Raw genomic sequence first — 15,541 nt, 5'->3', positions numbered from 1 at the left:
AAGAAATACACTTTGTATTCCTAAATGCTTCCCCATTGATGGGACTCCACGAAGTAATTTTAGTTAGTGAATTCTACAAAAATTTTACTATCCCATTAGACATGAAAATACTTAATACTTTTCCTTGATTAATCCATCTCCCGTGCCATTACACATGGTCAGTTGGAGAATATGTTTACTCTCTTACTCGTCTCTCATGTTTTTCTGTTGTTATTTCTTTCTGTCTCTCATCTTCTCCTTCTGTCCATTCTTATCCTGCTTCTCTTCCCATAACTCTTCTTTTTGCTTCACTTCTGCGTTTCTTTCCTTTGGGTGGGAGGTGGTGTCGGTGTCGGTGTGACAGAGAAAAAAAACACCAACGGCTTTAGGCTGCAGTTGAGGCGGGGTTACAGGGAAAATGTGGTCCTTGGCATCTCCCTTCCCATCCTTTCCCCAATCACTCGTGCTTCCCCCTACCCCTTTACATCCCTTATCTCTTCCAATTACCTTTTCCCTTTTCCCACAAATCACTCAGGCCCACCATAACCCTTACATTTTTCCCTTTGAGTAATCAAGTCACTTCCTGTATCCTCCCTTCTTCTTTGGTCTGCTGTCATTTAACTCGCCCTTAACTCTCGAGCCACACTTCATTATTCCCCCCCCCCTCCTCTCCCCCTCCCCTTAAAGTGGGTGTTTAAAGGTTAGAGACCCCTCACCATCAACAAGTTTCCCTCTTCACCTTTCCCTTCCTTAGATGCGGAAAGATGTTCCCGATGTTGGGGAAGTCCAGAACCAGGGGTCACAGTCTAAGGATAAGGGGTAAGCCATTTAGCACCGAAATGAGGAGAAACTTCTTCACTCAGAGAAATGTGAACCTGTGGAATTCTCTACCACAGAAAGTTGTTGAGGCCAGTTCATTAGATATATTCAAAAGGGAGTTAGATGTGGCCCTTATGGCTAAAGGGATCAAGGGGTATGGAGAGAAAGCAGGAATGTGGTACTGAAGTTGCATGATCAGCCATGATCATATTGAATGGTGGTGCAGGCTCGAAGTGCCGAATGGCCTATTCTTGGACCTATTTTCTCTGTTTCTATGTTTCTATCTGTTTCCTTCAAAGAGGCTTTGTTTCCTTTCAAAATTCAGAGTGAGGAAAGAAACTACCACTCTGCCTTTCTCTCTATTTGCATTTTTCTCGCTCCCTCTGTCTCAACAAATAAAGATCAGCTACAAACAGTTCAGAAAATTTAGAACTCTTGCCTTGTCTGTAAACATTGTTTTTGAAGACCAATAAAAATAATTAGCCTTTTTAAATCCCAGTTTGTTCCACCCAATTTCAGCTGGGACTAGCAGACCTCCCTTGCCTTGCTCAAGTCGCCAACCTTTGCACGTTAAGTTGGCAATAAACAGAGGTTACGCTAATACTGGACCAATTATTGGTTATTCCGCAGTTAGAACATAGTGTGCAATGTTGACCGCCCCTGGCCATGCAGAGGATATAGAAGAGATTCACTAAGATGATATCAGTAATTAAAGGCTTTGGTTATGAGGAGAGACTAAGGAAATTGCAACTCTTCTCACTAGAGCAGAGAAGGTTTAGAAGTGTACAAAATTATGAAGGGTTTTGCTAAGGAGATAACTTTTTCCATTTGTCAGTAATTCAGTAACGAGAGTGTATAAATTTAAGATCATCACCAAGAGAACAAAGGGAGAAGTTATGAGAATGTATTTTGCAGACAGGGTTGTTACAACTTGGAATGCTCTATCTGGAATGGTGATGGAAGCAGAATCCATAATAGCTTTTAAAAGGGCATGGAAAAATGTTTGAAAATAAAAATGTTAAAGAATGTGGAGAAAGAGCAGGAGATTGGGACTGTGAATAGCTCTTCAGAATGCATGCTCACGAGTGATGACCAAATTGCCTTCTTCTGTACTGCAAAATTCAATGATTCTATTTAATCACAAAATGCATCACAGCCAAGCCTCTCTCCATATTATAAATATCACATCAGATAATCTATATAAAACACACACTGCCAAGATGCTTCTGACCAGCAAGTCTAAAGAATAAAACATGGTAATCAGGGGTGACTGATACACATCAGTGTGTGTGCGCAGATATCTTGTCTTATAACATTTAAACATTGAGGCAATTTGAGGCAATCTTTTATAGGTTTCTTTTCTATTCCTTTTCATCCCCCAGAGCTTTCAATTAATCATCCATTATTTATAATACACACATGCATGCCCCTTTTAGGAGGCCTAGTGTCCATCTCGGAACGGTGTGAGACCAGAATGCAGTTTCAGGATCATTCGGCACTACAGTATTTGAAAATTGCATACCAATTATTTTTTCCTTTATCTTTTCAAACCACCTTTACTGTTTTTTCTTTGCGTACAACCTATTAAATCTCTGTACCTGCAGCCCCTTGACATGAACATGTCAAGAAAGGCCTCTTCCCGACTTCGTTAAGGTTAAGATGTTTAAAAAAATTAATATCATTGCAGCTACTAACAGTGAAGGAGAACACACATGAAGCATTACAGTGCATTTAGTTTTAACATCTGATGCTGAAAGATTGTAGCACACATGCTTGATGCTTACCCTGTTGTTTGAACCCACACACAGTGAAGCCAGGCATCCAAGCTGACATAGAACTAATCACCCAAGGAATCCCACAATGCAGCAGGGGTGCTGTAAACTGGGTTACTGCAAATGCTGAAAAAGCAGGGACTCTCATTATGCATCTCAGGATGTAAGAACATGATCCTTTTTAAACTGATTATGAAATGCCTTTGATTATTTCTTTTCTGTGATAATTAACACCAAAAATTAAAATGCCAATCTTTCAAAAGAAGTAACAATTTAACAAAATTTAAATGGTAGAAAAAGGAATTAATGTGACCGGATGCATCTTTGTACATAATTGATTTGGGCTTGTCATTCGAAAATTTTTTTGCTGTTTTTGCTTCTGCCCTGTCCACACTGCTGCTTCCCACCTCCTCCTTTCTCCAGGAATGGAATAATCGGAGTGGAAGACTTTTTCAGTGTCACAGTCAGTGCCTTCCACAATTGCCTTACATGGCGAGCTTAGTTAGGCAATAATGAATGCAGAAGTAAGCATATATATTGGAATTGAGCACACAAATTGGCATGTTTATTTTTACACATTTCTTTAATATTAATTTCTTCCCTGACCCTTTTTAAGTTGCCTTTGCACCATGCACTGTGACACCAAAACCAAACCTAATGACTGATTTTGATGTGATTTATGTCATTGCCTTGTGTGCATGAAAACAAAAATGGTTTGTCAAACATTGCTCCGAACATGGTATCTTTTAAGTAATACCCAGACAGAACAGGAGACCTCTTGATAGCTGGGTTGCCATGAGCCTTTGAGCCAATGATTCTATATTATTACTTGCCTCAGAACCAATACTGGCACCAGTGGATTTCACATTAAGAATCTCTCTATCTGACATGTTCGGAAGAAGGGGAAGATCTACTGAGAGATGTCAGGCAGGTCAAGCTGCACGAGAGTGCGCTGTGCCCACCCAATGATACCCACACATCCCCACCTGCACTTAGAACGGAACATACCTCCTTTTGGCTGATGGGTAGTGCAGATAGTAGAATGTCTTCCCAAAGGACAGCAGACCCGAGTGGCACCACTAACATATGTGATGATCTGACTATGTAGCATTTGATGCTACCTCAGCAGTGCCCAATCACATTATGGCATGCCTTCAGTAGCACTGCATGACCAACAGGTGATCAGCAGCTAGTGTAGCTCAGTTAGCCACACCCATCAAGATGCCACTAACCATTTCTGCAACTGCTGGCACATCTACTTGGCAATGATCATGGGGATCTGTCTTCTCAGGATCTGGGACAACAGAGTGACGGATGCAGAGCTGTGCCATCTGCTGCAAGGACACCTTGTCATGACAGTAATAGTCAGCTGTGGCTGCTACAGGGAGAGGGCAGTGGAGTACCAAAAGGGGTAAGCATCTGTCTTCACAACCATCTCAGACAGCCACACCTCACTTTCGGCAGCCGTCAAACAAGGTTATAACGTAGTACTCTTGCTGCAGACTCATCCCAGAATCTTTGGTTTCCTTTTGATGCATTTTAGTGTGTCTGTTTTTAATCAAGTACCCCCTCTGCTTTGGCAAAGGCTTTCAGAAATGTTGTCATTCTCTCTGACTGATAGACAAGTGCACTCTATCTCAGGCTATTAACCATGACTCAGATTTATTGTCCCCGTCCATTTAAATCTCACTTGCTCCACACAATGATACAGTGATATGGTGAGCTCATACATTTTCTGTTATTTACCCTCAGTGTCATAGAAAAAACGGAACTAGATTTAAAGAGCCCAGGAAGTACTTTACAAGGATTCAGAGAAAGCTTATTTCTTAGCTGATTATGGTCAATTTTTCTTGACTTTTCGATGTTGAAAATTGTTTAACATTCTGCTTTTGTGGTTGTTGCTGTGGGATTTCCATTGTTGTCAGTGTCAGCTGTGGCTCAGTGGGGAGCACACTTGCCTCTAAGGTTGTGGGTTCAAGACCCACTCCAGGAACTTGAGCACATAAATCTAGGCTGACACTCCAGTGCAGTGCTGAGGAAGTGCTGCACTGTTGGAGGTGCTGTCTTTCGGATGAGACATTAAACCGAGACCCCGTCTGCTCTCTCAGATGGATGTAAAAGATCCCATGGCACTATTTCGAAGAAGAGCGGGAAAGCTATCCTTGGTATCCAGACCAATATTTATCCCTCAATCAACATAACAAAAACAGATTATCTGGTCATTATCACATTGCTGTTTGTGGGAGTTTGCTGTCAGCAAGTTGGCTGCCATGGATAATTTTAATTAAAAATTAATTTCAGCACCAGAAAACGTGCATCAGCAGGACAAAGCAGCCAACTTGATTGGCACCCCATCCACCACCTTAAACATTCACTCCCTCCATCACCAGTGTACCGTGGCTGCAGTGTGTACCATCTACAAGATGCACTGCAGCAACTCATCAAGGCTTCTTCAACAGCACCTCCCAACAGCGACCTCTACCACCTTAGAAGCACAAGGGCAGCAGGTACATGGGAACACCACCACCATCAAGTCACACACCAGCTGACTTGGAACTATATCACCTTTCCTTCATCGTTACTGGGTCAAAATTCTGGAACTCCCTCCCTAACAGCACTGTGGGAGAACCTTCACCATAAGGACTGCAGCTGTTTAAGAAGGCAGCCGGTTTGATTGGTACCCGATCCACCACCTTAAACATTCACTCCTTCCACCACCGGCGCACCGTGGTGTGTATCATCTACAAGATGCACTGCAGCATCTCGCCAAGGCTTTTCAACAGCACATAGACTGTAGCAGTTCAAGAAGGTGGCTCACCACCACCTTCTCAAGGGCAATTTGGGATGGGCAATAAATGCTGGCCTTGCCAGCGATGCCCATGAATGAAGAAAAAATATGGATCAATTATGCCCACCAGAAAGCCCCTGTAGAAAATATATACCCCAGGCCCCAAAAATAAATGGGCACGGAAAAGTCAGAGCTTCCCTCACCCTTCTCTATTATGGAGGGATTCAGGATGGAACTGAACAACACATTGACAAACTCTCTCAAAATAATACGTCAGAAACATATGATTTCCATGCTACAAACACCTTTAAGTGAAGGGCAGAGCTGTGGTGATATGGTGCCGTGATGACATCATCGCAGCAGTCACTTTGCACCGCTCCCAACTTCCGTCCCTCAAGTGTTGTCACCGCCCCCATTAAGAGCGACTTCCGGATCCAAGGGAAAAAATACAACAAAGAGGCGAATGTCGTTCAAGAGGCAACCTGAAAGCCATTCAAACGGGGCACGTGCGCCCCGTTTCGGGCGGGGGGGGGTGGAATTGCTACCCCAAGACATCTTACTGCAATTATATAGGGCCCTGGTGAGACCACACCTGGAGTATTGTGTACAGTTTTTGTCTCCTTACCTAAGGAAGGATATACCTGCCATAGAGGGAGTGCAACGAAGCTTCACCAGATTGATTCCTGGGATGGAGCGATTGCCCTATGAGGAGAGATTGAGTAGACTAGGCCTATATTCTCTAGAGTTTAGAAGAATGAGAGGTGATCTCATTGAAACATACAAAATTCTTATAGGGCTCAACAGGGTAGATGCAGGGAGACGGTTTCCTCTGGTTGGGGAGTCTAGAACCAGGGGTCACAGTATCAGAATAAGGGGTCCACCATTTAGGACTGAGATGAAGAGAAACTTCTTCACTCAGAGGGTGGTGAATCTTTGGAATTCTCTACCCCAAAGGGCTGTGGAGGCTCACTCTTTGGGTATATTCAAGACAGATATCGATAGAATTTTGGATATTAAGGGAATCAAGGGATATGAGATAGTGCAGGAAAGTAGAGTTGAGGTAGAAGATCAGCCATGATCTTATTAAATGGCGGAGCAAGCTTGAGGAGCCGAATGGCCTACTCCTACTCCTAATTCTTATGTTCTTATATTCTTATGAACGGACTGCTGTTTGGATGTGCTGAGTCATAGTGATCACACAGGAATCAGAAACCAAGTATTATTAAATTTTGGGTCTGTATTTGGAAAATTTGGTAAATACCATCTTGGGTTCAATGGCATCAGTCACTCCTGTAAGCATATTCCATGTGCCTTATATTCTGGAGTTGATTCTCACTGCCCAATATCTACTTATATGATAATGTAGCCCTGGGGATGCACAATACGATCCTCTTGACGTACGACTGGATACCATAAACTCGCACGTGACCCCATCTGTAACTGATGAACACTGTAGTGCGGTGAGATCAAGGACAAATTAAGAAGCTGGTTTATGTTACAGCAAGTATGTCATAGAATCATAGAAAGATACAACAGGTAAGGAGGTCATTTGTGTTGGCTCTTTGAACGAGACATCCAATTAGTCCTCACAGCTTTTTCCCCATTGCTCTGCACATATTATCAAATTACCTTTTGAAAGTAATTATTAAAGTGGCAGTGTGGATACAAAATTGGGTAAGAGACAGAAAGCAGCGAGTAGTGGCGAACTATACAGAAGACCACTGCTCTTTTTGATATATGTTATGGAGTGACTGCTACCAACGACCAGAAGCTGCGCAGAAGCGTACTGCGCACTCCAACAACTGGAAGCATGATGTTTCTGCTTTTTAAACATGAGCACACTAATAAGTCCGCTCCCTTCCTGGCTTTTGCTAACCAGCACACTCTCTTCCTGGGTTTTGCTAACCAGCCCGCTTTCTTCCTGGCTTTTAAAAAAAAATTTTAATGAGCTACTCCGTGACGAACTGGAAGCGCACATGCGCAGAACGCTTCCGGTTCATTGGCAGCAGTCGCGTCGAATATGTTAATGACTTGGACTTGGGTATACAGGGCAACATTTCAAAATTTGCAGATGACAGGAAATTCAGAAATGAAATAAACAGTGAGGATAGTAGCAGGCTTTAAGAAGATAGAGACTAGACTGCCGAAATGGACAAATACATGGCAGGTGAAATTTAAAGCAGACAAGTGTGCGGTAATTCATTTTGGTAGGAAAAATGAGGAGAGGCAATATAAACTAAATAGTACAATTTTAAAGGGGATGCAGGAACAGAGAGACCTTGGGGTGTGTATACACAAATCTTTGAAGAACATAAGAACATAAGAAATAGGAACAGGATTAGGCTATACTCCTGCCTCGAGCCTGCTCCGCCATTCAATAAGATCATTGCTGATCTGATCATGGACTCAGCTCCACTTCCCTGCCTGCTCCCCATAACCCCTTATCCCCTTCTCATTTAAGAAACTGTCTATTTCTGTCTTAAATTTATTCAATGTCCCAGCTTCCACAGTTCTCTGAGGCAGCGAATTCCACAGATTTACAACCCTCTGAGAGAAGAAATTTCTCCTCATCTCTGTTTTAAATGGGCGGCCCCTTGTTCTAAGATCTAGTTCTATTCTCCCCCATCAGTGGAAGCATCCTCTTTGCAGCCACCTTGTCACGCCCCCTCATAATCTTATATATTTCGATAAGATCATCTCTTTCATGAGTAGAGGCCCAACCTAGTCAACCTTTCCTCAAGAGCAATTTATTATTTAAATGGAGAAAGATTGCAAAGTGCTGCAGTACAGCGGGACCTGGGGGTATTTGTGCATGAAACACAAAAGGATAGTGCGCAGGTACAGCAGGTGATCAGGAAGGCCAATGGTATCTTGGCCTTTATTGCAAAGGGGATGGAGTATAAAAGCAGGTAAGTCTTGCTACAGCCATATAAGGTATTGGTGAGGCCACACCTGGAATACTGCTTGCAGTTTTGGTTTCCGTTTTTAAGAAAGGATATACTTGCTTTGATGGCAGCTCAGAGAAGGTTCATTAGGTTGATTCCAGGGATGAGGTGGTTGACTTATGAGGAAAGGTTGAGTAGGTTGGGCCTCTACTCATTGGAATTCAGAAGAATGAGAGGTGATCTTATCGAAATGTATAAGATTATGAGGGGGCTTGACAAGGTGGATGCAGAGAGGATGTTTCCATTGATGGGGGAGACTAGAACTAGAGAGCATGATCTTAGAATAAGGAGCCGCACATTTAAAACTGAGATGAGGAGAAATTGCTTCTCTCAGAGGGTTGTAAATCTGTGGAATTGGCTGCCTCAGAGAGCTGTGGAAGCTGGGACATTGAATAAATTTAAGACAGAAATAGACAGTTTCTTAAACGATAAGGGGATAAGGGGTTATGGGGAGCAGGCAGGGAAGTGGAGCTGAGTCCATGATCAGATCAGCCATGATCTTATTGTATGGCCTACTCCTGTTCCTATTTCTTATGTTCTTATGTCCTTATAAGTCAACCCCCTCATCCCTAGAATCAACCTAGTGAACCTTCTCTGAACTGCCTCCAAAGCAAGTATATCCTTTCATAAATATGGAAACCAAATCTGCTCACAGTATTCCAGGTGTGGCCTCACCAATACCTTATATAGCTGTAGCAAGACTACCCTGCTTTTATACTCCATCCCCTTTGCGATAAAGGCCAAGATACCATTGGCCTTCCTGATCACTTGCTGTACCTGCATACTATCCTTTTGTGTTTCATGCACAAGTACCCCCAGGTCCCGCTGTACTGCGGCACTTTGCAATCTTTCTCCATTTAAATAATAACTTGTTCTTTGATTTTTTCCACCAAAGTGCATGACCTCACACTTTCCAACAGCGGAGCAGGCTCGAGGGGCTAGATGGTTACTCCTGTTCCTAATTCTTATACTCCATCTGCCAAATTTTTGCCCATTCACTTAGCAGGAGGCGGGACAAGTTGAGAATACTTTGAAAAAGGCATATGGGATCCTTGGCTTTGTAAATGAGGCATAGAGTACAAAAACAAGGAAGATTTATAAAACACTGGTTAGGCCCCAGCTGGAGTATTGTGTCCAATTTCTACATTACAACAGTGACTACACGTCAAAAAGTGCTTAATTGGCTGTAAAACACTTTGGGACATCCGGTGATCATGAAAGGTGCTATATAAATGCAAGTCTTTCTTTCTTTTAATTCTGGGCACTGTTGTAAAAGGCTGTCTTGCTCTTTTCACTTCGTTGCTTTAAACGTCGAATTACACACACACTCAGTTGTAGTAAAGGCAGGATCAGGTCTTTTACTTAAACATTCATACTAAACAAACCAAGTATGAAAGTTACTGAGATACTTCACAAAGGCAGCTTGCTTTGATTTCCGTGCCTGCTTGTGACACACCTTCCGAGATTCCAGTGTGTGATGTCTAATGTCAAACTCTCATCTTTATACTGAAAAAGCCTTTGAACTCTTATTTCTTTGCATACTAATTTTAGACAATTAACATGCAGACGATGTAGATATTGTCCTGAAATCACGGCTAACTGCTTTCTGAATTACTATTCTGAACTGCTAACTGAATTACCAGATCGTTTCCTCGCATAGTAACAAATGGTACATTCAAATAGTTAACATACAGACGATGTGAATTACTGTACACAAACCAGGTGATCGGTATGCATAGATAGTATCGATGATACATACAAATAATTAACATACAGATGTCATCACATCATTTAGTCATGAATTACTATTATTCCCACCGTAACAAGGTACTCAAATACTTAACATCGTTTAGTTCCAAGGTGTTATGTATGGAGAAAGAGTCAGACTGAACACTGTGAGCTCAAAGTAAAGTGTGACCTTAGTCTTTATTGCAGGTCTCCAGAGTGCCTCTCCAACCTGTGAGGCCTCCTTAAATACCTGTGCTCCCAAGGAATTATGGGATCCCTTGGGACTCCAGGGGATGAGCCCTCTGGTGGCTGTGCAGAGTAAATACATGTTTACATATATAACAACACTCCCCCCACAAAGTCAACAGTGTAACTATTTACAATGTGAGTCGATCTGGGGCCCCTCTTGCCCTGGTTGATCATCTCGGTGTGAAAGCTGGTATTGTTGGATCATTTGTTGGGCACTCGCTGTGCTGCTGTGCAGCTGGCCTTGTCGGGCTGCCTGGTGTGTTGGGTCCTGCTGGGCTGCTGTGGATGATGGGTTCTGCTTCGTGGTCAACCGTGGTGCCGGTTGCCACTGGTGTGTGTGTTGGGGGATCAAAAAAGGTAGGATCCAAGGTAGTTGCTCAGGATAGTCCGTGAATCTGAGTTTGATTTGGTCCAAGTGTTTCCGGTGAATGAGTCCATTTGAAAGTTTGACCCGAAACACCCTGCTCCCCTCTTTGGCCACAATAGTGCCGGGAAGCCACTTGGGACCCTGTCCATAATTCAATACAAATACAGGATCATTGATTTCAATCTCGCATGACACATTTGCGCTATCATTGTATGTACTTTGTTGAGGCCGCCTGCTCTCTACCTGTTCATAGATCAGGGTGAACTAACGAGAGCCTTGTCTTAAATGCTCTTTTCATGAGCAGTTCAGCAGGTGGGATCCCAGTGAGCGAATGGGCTCTCGTGTGGTAGCTAAGCAGGACTTGGGATAGGCGAGTCTGCAGTGAGCCTTCAGTCCTCTTCAAGCCTTGCTTGATGGTTTGCACTGCTCTCTCTGCCTGACCATTGGACGCTGGTTTAAACGGGGGTGATGTGACATGTTTGATCCCATTACGGGTCATGAATTCTTTGAACTCAGCACTGGTCAAACATGGCCCGTTGTCGCTCACCAGGACATCGGCTAGGCCGTGTGTGGCAAACATGGCCCGCGGGCTTTCAGTGGTGGCAGCGGACGTGCTAGGCAACATTATCTCACATTCAATCCACTTGGAGTACGCGTCTACAACCACAAGGAATATTTTACCCAAGAATGGGCCTGCATAGTCAACGTGTACCCTAGACCATGGTTTGGAGGGCCAAGACCATAAACTTAGTGGTGCCTCCCTGGGTACATTGCTTAACTGCGAATATCTATTACATCTGTGAATGCAGGATCCTAAGCCCGCATCGATACCGGGCCATCACATGTGGGATCTGGCTATCGCCTTCATCATTACGATGCCTGCGTGTGTACTGTGGAGGTCACTGATGAAAGTGTCTCTGCCCTTCTTAGGAACCACTACACGATTGCCCCACAGAAGGCAGTCTGCCTGTATAGACATTTCATCTTTGCGCCGCTGGAACGGCTTTGTTTCTTCCTGCATTTCCACTGGGACACTGGACCAGCTCCTGTGAAGCACACAGCTTTTGACTAGAGATAATAAGGGGTCCTGACTTGTCCAGGTTTTGATCTGCCAGGCAGTGACGGGTGATTGCTCACTCTCAAATGCTTTTATAACCATGGCTAAATCTGCGGGCTGCACCATTTCTAGCCCCGTGGTGGGCAATGGCAGCCTACTGAGAGAATCGGTGCAGTTTTCTGTGCCTGGCCTGTGGCGGATGGCATAGTTGTATGCGGAAAACATGAGCGCCCATCTCTGGATGTGGGCCGATGCGTTGGTATGTATCCCTTTACTCTCGAAGAACAGGGATATGAGTGGCTTATGATCAGTTTCCAATTCGAATTTTAGCCCAAACAGGTATTGATGCATTTTCTTTACCCCATAGACACACGCTAATGCTTCTTTTTCAATCATGCTGTATGCTCTCTCAGCCTTAGACAGACTCCTGGATGCATAAGCAACTGGTTGCAGTTTCCCAAAATCATTAGCTTGTTGAAATACACACCTGACGCCATATGACGATGCATCACATGCTCGTACCAAATGCTTACATGGATCATACAACACAAGCAATTTGTTTGAGCATAACAATTTTCTCGTTTTTACAAAGGCATTTTCTTGGCTTTTATCCCAAACCCATTGATCCCCTTTTCATAGTAAGACATGCAGTGGTTCTAACAATGTGCTGAGACCCAGTAAGAACTTACCAAAGTAGTTCAGGAGTCCCAGAAACGACCGCACGTTCTGTGGCCTCGGTGAGTTCTCGATTGCCTCCGTCTTCGCATCGATCGGCCTGATGCTGAACGCCGCAATCCACCTTCTGAAGAACTCCACTTCAGGCGCCAGGAAAACGCACTGTGAGCGTTTTAAGCTGAGCCCCATGCAGGTGAGTCGACTAAGAACCTCCTCCAGGTTCTGCAGATGTCGATTGTGTTCCGACCTGTGACCAAGATGTTGGCCTGGAAGACCACGGTGTGCGGGACCGACTTCAGTAAGCTTTCCATGTTTCTCTGGAATATCACCGCCGCTGATCGAATTCCAAAAGTGCATCTGTTATAAATAAAAAGACCTTTGTGCGTGTTGATGCAGGTGAGGCCCTTCGATGATTCCTCCAGTTCCTGCGTCATGTAGGCTGAAGTCAGATCCAGCTTTGTGAATGTTTTTCCTCCCGCCAGTGTTACAAAGAGGCCTTTGGTAGTGGGTATTGGTTCTGCAGGGAGAAACGATTGATAGTTACTTTGTAATTGCCATAGATTCCGACGGTGCCCTCTCCCTTGAGGACTGGAACAAGAGGACTGGCCCACTCATTGAATTCAATCTGTGAAATGATGCCCTCTCTTTGCAACCGGTCTAGCTCAATCTCTACCCTTTCTCTCATCATGTATGGAACTGCTCTCGCCTTGTGATGGATGGTCACGCCCCCGGAATTAGGTGGATGTGCACTTTTGCTCCTTGGAATTTCCCGATGCCTGGTTCGAACAGCGAAGGAAATTTGTTTAAGACCTGGGCACTCGAAGTATCGTCAGCGGGCGATAGCGCTTGGACGTCGTCCCAGTTCCAGCGTATCTTTCCCAGCCAGCTCCTGCCGAGCAGCGTGGGACCATCGCCCGGTACCACCCAGAGTGGTTGCTTGTGCACCGTTCCATCATAGGAGACTTTTACAGTAGCACTGCTGATTACGGGAATCAGTTCTTTCGTATAAGTTCTTAGTTTCGTATGAATTGGAGTTAAGACTAGCCTTGAGGCCTTGTTGCACCACAATCTTTCAAAAGTCTTTTTCCCCATGATGGACTGGCTCACGCTTGTGTCCAGTTCCATTGACACCTGGAGTCCATTTAATTCAGCATTCAGCATTATCGGGGGACAATTCGTGGTGAATGTGTGCACCCCATGTACCTCTGCCTCCTCAATCTGAGGCTCTAGTTCATCGTGATCCTCCGTGGATCTGTCCTCCTCTGCAACATGGTGGTTTGCAGGTTTAACAGGATTAGCAGCTCGCCTGCACACTCGTTGGAGGTGTCCCATTGTTCCACAACCCTTGCAAACATACCCTTTGAATCGGCATGAATGGAAACAATGATCACCCCCGCAGCGCCAACAAGGTGTTAATGGCCTTGCATTCATCATCCTTGATGGTGGACTCTGAGATATCTGCAGATGTGCAGCTGTAGGCATGTGTGACCTGCCCTGCACATTGCGATTCAAAAAACAACATTACTTTGTTCACAGTACTAGTAGCAGCACTTGTGTGCTAAGAGATTTGCTTCACATTGTCACTGGTGCTATCACTATGGCCTTACTCAAGGTTGGGGTCTCTACAGTCAAAAGTTTGCGAAGTGTGGTTTCGTGGCCAATGCCAAGTACGAAAAAGTCTCTGACCATGTGCTCCAAATGTCCTTCAAATTCGCAATGTCCTGAAGGCGTCTTAGCTTGGCGACATAACTCGCCACTTCCTGGCCTTCAGACCTTTTGTAGGTATAGAACCGGTACCTCACCATCAGAACGCTTTCCTTCGGGTTCAAATGCTCTCGGACCAGTGTGCACAAATCATCGCACTATTTCTCCGTGGGTTTCGCTGGAGTGAGCAGATTCTTCATGAGGCCATACGTTGGTGCCCCACAGACGGTGAGGAGGATCGCCCTTCATTTGGTAGCATTCTCTTCCCCATCTAGCTTGTTTGCCACGAAGTATTGGTTGAGTCGCTCCACAAAAGTTTCCCAATCATCTCCCTCCGAGAATTTCTCCAGGATGCCCACTGTTCTCTGCATCTTTGGGTTTACTATCTGTATCTTATCGCCAGTTGTTATGTATGGAGAAAGAGTCAGACTGAACACTGTGAGCTCAAAATAAAGTGTGACCGTAGTCTTTTATTGCAGGTCTCCAGAGTGCCTCTCCAACCTGTGAGGCCTCCTTAAATACCTGTGCTCCCAAGGGATTATGGGATCCCATGGGACTCCAGGGGATGAGTCCTCTGGTGGCTGTACAGAGTAAATACAAGTTTACATATATAACACAAGGTACTCAAATATTTAACATCAGACAAAAACCAGTTACTCATTTCAATGGCTGAAAGGTACCACATTGTCTAACAGTCTCTTTCAATCCAAAACTTCCAATCTTCCTGTTTTTTAATCCAAACTTCAATTTTCCTGTTTTCTTAATCCAAACTTCAGACCGCGTGCTGAAGTAAAGAGTTCAGAAATGCGGGACTGTGCTCCCACATTCCCCCACTTCTTCGCCTCGCCTCTCTGTAGGTCTTATCTGGGTAACATACATTTGCATGGTTGCTCAAGTTCTTCAACAGCATTGTCCAGTTGTAGTCCTTGTTTTCCAACACGACATCTGTAGTAAAACAAAATGACCAGCACGATCAGCTGAAACAGCACAAGCATAAGGACAGGGTGTATCTTTGTGTTCATCACGCCTGTTGCCATCGGGTTCCATCCAAATAATGACTTCCACCAGCTTTCATGTCCAATCTGGTCCAAATTTGTGTGAACGTTCTCAATTTCCGCAGTGTGATGGTTAATGTCCACAACGATTGCTTGATTCAACCCTGTAGCTGTTGAAATTTTGTATTCCATTTCCGCATTTCCTTCTTCCAAATAGCAGCATGCTTTGGGTCAAGGTAGGGTTGCTGTAGATTCAAATTCTCAGGGTGCCATTTTAAAGTCTGTTGGTCTGTGATCACCTTGTATTGATAAAATTGTAAATGACCACACTCCACAATTAGAAAAGATCAATTAGAGCAATAAGATCCAACCTCCAGATGCATAAATATTTGTAACTGTTCATTAGTAACAACAAAACCGTTACAAGAACGCACATTATGTACACATATTCGGCCAAACCCCA

Source organism: Pristiophorus japonicus, chromosome 14 (assembly GCF_044704955.1).
Source record: "Pristiophorus japonicus isolate sPriJap1 chromosome 14, sPriJap1.hap1, whole genome shotgun sequence".
Lineage (NCBI taxonomy): Eukaryota > Metazoa > Chordata > Chondrichthyes > Pristiophoridae > Pristiophorus > Pristiophorus japonicus.
This window is presented reverse-complemented; position numbering follows the sequence as displayed.